Genomic DNA, 5,562 nt, shown 5'->3' with positions numbered 1-5,562 from the left:
ATCGATTTGGTTGTTTGGTTATACTTCCAGTGCTGGTCCAATCTGTTCCTTCAAGAGATATACACGGGACTTTTTAAAGCAGAAGAGATAGAAGGGAGAGGTAGTTGTGGGAGGCGGAATGGAATAACATGTCAGTGTAGAGCCTTGCCTTGAGAGTGATCCGCTGGCCAGCACCATCACCTGGAGCCTGTTAGGAATGGCAGCTCTCAGGCCCCAGCCAGCCCTACTGAATGCAAATCTGCATTTAACAAGATTCCCCAGGTGATCTGCATGTCCATTAAAGTTAGCGGATTCTCTAGAGGGAGTAATCATTATCCATCTCAGAGATATCTTTATAAGAGTTAAGATGTTGAATCTGAAGGTCAATGATAAGCACACATAGGGGAAGGGGAGCCCGTGCTAGTATGTGTCTGTGGAGCGGGAGTTGGAAGAGGAAAAGTGGATTGAATCTATGTGAAACACTTTAAATTCATACTAGGAAAAACATTCTATACCTGTGTTATTATATTTTGCACCATAAACCTCAAAAAATGTTCAAGTGGGAAGATAAAAACCACCCCCCCAAATCAATAGAAAACAGAGTCTACACGTTGTTGTAAACACAAGAGTAGGTTCTTACTGAACAACTCAACTATTGAACTGATGGCTTGTGTTAGGGTTGGGTGAGTGTATCTGTGAGGGAGGCAAAGCCAGTCTTGACCATCTACCACTTCCTCCTAGACACTCTGGGCTTCGCCAATCCTGGCGCTCCCCTGTCCAAACTTCCTACGTTCAGTTCACTGCCCCGTCTCCCGTGTAAAAACTCTCAGTTACAGGCAAAGTGCACTCGTAAATGTTTAACGACTTGCTCTCCAGAAGTAAATAGAAAGCTCTAATTTGTAGAGTTTGCCAATTTCCATAGTACAAATGGTTCCATCATGGCTGACTGTAAGCTGCCATGACGTTAATTGAAACTGGAGTCAGAAGATGGTAGAAACTGGGTCCAGCATGCCGCTGGAAATAACTGGGAGAAAGGGCAAGAAGGAAATAAAGGGTGGAAAGGACACCGTAGAGTGGTTTTAAAGCCTTCCCAGAAGTGACAGAAGGAAAACTAAGTTGATAGCCTGTTGTGCTGTCTTTAACTTCAGTTACTATGATTCAGAAACGTCTACTTCAAGTCAAAAGGGCTTGTATTGTGTCCTCCGCTCTAGGCTATGGATTTGGCCATCTCATCCAATCTTTGGCCATCTCTTAGCTTTGACTTTATTGAGAACTTCCTTATGTTGAGCTTTAAAAGAATCAGAAACTCAGCTGCAGAAACAGTTTTAGGACAGAAGGGCAGAGTGACGTGTATTCTATGTTTACTGAAGCTTCTTCCATGAACATTATCTAGGCTCTGGAATGCTCACGCCTACCTTCATGGACACACCACACCTCAGTCTCCCCTGCCTGAGTCTTGGTGACTCCTACCCAGCCTCCTCAGGTGTTACACACCCTGACTCCCTGGCTACAGTTCAAGCCTTCACCTGGCTTCCTTGGACATCACCCAAGAGCTATATCCCTGTCTTTCCTGCAAGATCTCCAGCTGGCACCTAACTCCCTTCCCTCAGGGACATTAGCAGATAATGCATAGCTACCTTGCTGAAGGTACTGGCAGGCAGCTTTAACCTGTCCTCCCACAAACCCTGCTTTGGGGGCTCGGCGTTGGTTCTCCGAAGGCCTGATCCAGGGCCCCCATCCCCTCTGGCATCTCTCAAGCTGTAGAGCCACCGATCTCTGCTTTGCATCTCTGGGCCAGCTGAACCCAACTTTCCTGACAAACACACACCTAAATTTCCCATATCTGCTCTGGTTGCTCACCTTTCACTTTTTCTTGGAAAGCATCCAGTGCTAGGAATCCAGCTTGCTAGAGACAGCCCCGATCGATGCCTCTTAATCTGCATGAAATGGAATTTTTTATAACCCTCTCTTTGGTGTTTAATCAATGGTGACTTTTAGGAAAGAAACACGGCTACGAGTAGATTACAAGAGTTCCTTTTTGCAGTCTTGTATCTGTTTGGGATGCTATAGCTTGTTTAGTCCTCTCCCCACGTGAATGCACCTTGATCTTTAGATTTAGGATTTGGCTTTTATTTCTTCTAAAAATAGAAGCAGAAGCAGTGGAAGTCCCCTTTATCTCTGTCCGGGCTGGGGCCCCTTCTTGGGATTTTTTTTTCTAGCCCTGTAAAGCAGCCACCCTTTAGGTTTATTCCTTTTGATCCTCATTCTCTCTTTATGTTTTCTCTTCTGAGCACATAAACATATCGCTACCCTTTCTTACAAAGTCAAGGCCAGCTTACATTCTGTAGAACAACTTACACGGACAGAAGCATTCCAGGTGGCTCAGCTAACTCACCACAGCTTTTGTGTACCCCAGGTTGGGAAAGACAGGGGCCCAGTGGTCAGTGTGTCCTTCCTGCCAGCTGAGAATGCTACTCGGCCCTTTGAGTGTTCCATTCAGAATGAGGCCAAAGGTCTCCAGACTAAAGAATGCCTTTAATCAAGCCCCAGTTATGCAGGAAGGCATCACAACAGCTTCTGCTGTTGGCCTGTGAAGCTGGCCATGCTGGAGCCTCCTTGACCTCTCTTCTTTCTCTCAGAAGGCCAATGAACTTGTGTTTAATTTGTTCTCTGAACCTCCACAGAGTTTCATTCTGCGAGGCCTCTGGTGAGTTTGAGAGGCTGCCAATCTCGACACAAAAATGGAAGTGCCTGAGGGAAAGAGTCTTCCAAAGTTCTTGGTTGTCAGAGAGATGAACATCATCAGATGTCTCCGAAAAGATGAAAGGGATTGACAACGAAAGCAGCTGTAAGACTAAGACTGTCCAATGGATGAGGCTCCAGAGAAGGCAGGAGCCATAGCCGTGAAAATCCTGCCCTGGAATTGCTAGCATTATGAACAAATTTTCAGGGAACTTATCAGAGAAGGTCAATTTGAATGGGTACTAATGAGTTGATGGCTCAGATCCAGGAACAAATCAGACTATAGCAACCAAGCACATATGGAGGTGGGTTGCTATATAATTGTAATGTCCCTTAGGGACACGCACTGGGCCACAAGACGAAATTGCCTAACCTCTTCCCACTGAGCAAATGATCGGGAATCTAACTAATATGGACTGTGTATCTGACCAGAGGAATTCTTAGGACATGAACTCAAATATGTTAGCTCTCTCTGTCTTTTATTAAGGCCCTTTCTTAGATAAGGGGCTAAACTAGCTGTGGCAGATGTAAAAAAAATGCATAGGCTGAACTTATGGTCAGCCTGCCTGAGACTTGTATATCGTAGGTATCCAGAAAATGGCTTGTTAATTGCAATGTAATAGGGTTCATCCCCTGTCATGGGGGGCTATGGCCCCAGTCTTTAAACAGTAAGTGATAGTGACGAATGTTTGGAAAGTCCCACAGTGGTATGCAGTGCCCCGTCCTCGGATAGTCTACCCCTCTGCTGGGACAGGGATTCATTGGTTTATTCCAAAATAGGTAAATGCTGGGTGTTCTCTTGACCTTAGAAGGGGTAAGACATAGCACAGGGAATTGATACCAGTCTGAAATCTGAGGGGGTCATATGTGGGCGTTAACATAGACCTTGAAATCTGGAAAGCAGCCTATCCTCCTCACTTCCAAAAATATCTTTCCAAGATATTCTCTATTGTTCTGCCCAGTGCAGTTGGGTCTTGATCAGTTTGCCTTATAAGGAATTTCAGGGTTTCAGGAGCTCTCGCAATAGGAAGTTTTCCCTGCTCTGCTGCCCGAGTTGCCTTCTGCTTAATTTTTAGTTCAGTATGTCTGTAAAGACAGGGAGGGCTTTATGGGGCAAAAGGCCCAATCACTGTGGGAAGAATGAATCATTCTGAGAACAGCCAGAAGGGCTGGAAGGAGAAGGTGACTGAGGGGCAGGAAGCTGGGGGTGGATGGATGACTGAGAACAGCATCCAAACAGTCTGGCTTCTCTCCATTCCTCCCACTAGGGGGTGCCCAGCATCCCAGAATAATTGCTATTACTAGGAAGCTGAAGTTTCAGGGGGCACCATTTATTTCATAGAAGGGCGCTGGCTGACCCAGGTTTCCTGCATCTCTGCCCTGAGTCAAGAAGAGATGGGGGCGAGGCGGGGCGAAAAGAGGGGTCTTGAGTCGGTAAGTACACAAATGCCTTTCAAGCATGTGAGGATCCTAAGTCCATGGAAACCTCTGGGGATATCATGTGTTCTCAAGGACCCACTGGTCTTAAAGTCAGTGACTGGAGTATTTGTGGACCTAAAAGTACTCCTGGGCCCAGGAAAGGTGGTGGTGTGATATTTCACCCTTGAGGGTAAAGGAGTTGTGGGGCTAACAAATGAGCAAGGCTGACGGATTGTTTGGAGGTCCAGTAGGGATGGAATAAAGATCAAAGATAAAGTGAGATTCTGAAATAGAGTAGATAACAGGGATGAATAAAGGTCAGGGAGAGGGAAGGGTATTTTGAGGGTCTTAAAGCATCTATGCCTTCAGAATGGCCACGGCATAACTTTTAGCTGTGGGGGGTTTTGTGGAAAGAACATGGAACCGCATGTTGACAGACATGAATTCAAACGTCACCCCAAGCATTCAATAGCCATGTGATCTTGGGAATTTAGGAAAGTTACTCAACCTCTTTAATCTTTAATTTTCTCATCTTCGGGGTGCCTGGTTCGCTCAGTCAGTTAAGCGACTGACTTCAGCTCAGGTCATGATCTCACGGTTCGTGCGTTCGAGCCCTGTGTTGGGTTCTGTGCTGACAGCTCAGAGCCTGGAGCCTGCTTGGGATTCTGTGTCTTCCTCTCTCTCTGCCCCTCCCCCCACTTGCACTCTCTCTCTCTCAAAAATAAATAAACATTTTAAAAAAATACAAAAAACTCTCAAATAACCCTAGTATTATTAGTTCCATTTTGAAGATGAGAGAATTTAAAATATTTTTTTAATGTTTTATTTATTTTTGAGAGAGAGACAGAGTATGAGAGAGAGACACAGAATCGGAAGCAGGCTCCAGGCTCCGAGCTGTCAGCACAGAACCCATCGCAGGGCTCGAACTCACGAACCTGTGAGATCATGACTTGAGCCGAAGTCCGATGCTTAACCAACTGAGTCACCCAGGAGTCCCTAGGGTTATTTGAAAATTTAAAAGATAATGGATATTGTTAGAAGGTGAAGGCGAGTCAGTAATCTATTCTCCAGTCCGAGAAGTCACTTTAAGACCCAAAAGATGAAGCAAGCCACTTCATACCGTTTACACAGAGTGTTAGCCAGGGTGATTTACTGACAGGGGAGATCAGGCGGGTAGATGGGAGGACGGACAGACCATCCAGGGCACTGCACAGCTAGCCATTCTCCACTCAGTCTGGCCCTTATGGAGTGAGGGGCATGGTGGTGAGATCACAGGGTAGTTATCTAAAGTGAGACCTTCCGTGCACCAGGCATCTCGACCAGTTACCGAAAGTGGGGCCTTCTGTGCACAACTTCAAGAAAGATAAGAACAAGCCTTCTCACATTCCGGTCAGGGCATACATTAATACATCAACTTCCACA

Source organism: Lynx canadensis, chromosome A3 (assembly GCF_007474595.2).
Source record: "Lynx canadensis isolate LIC74 chromosome A3, mLynCan4.pri.v2, whole genome shotgun sequence".
Lineage (NCBI taxonomy): Eukaryota > Metazoa > Chordata > Mammalia > Carnivora > Felidae > Lynx > Lynx canadensis.
The sequence above is the reverse complement of the archived record's forward strand: the minus strand, read 5'-3'. Positions refer to the sequence as shown.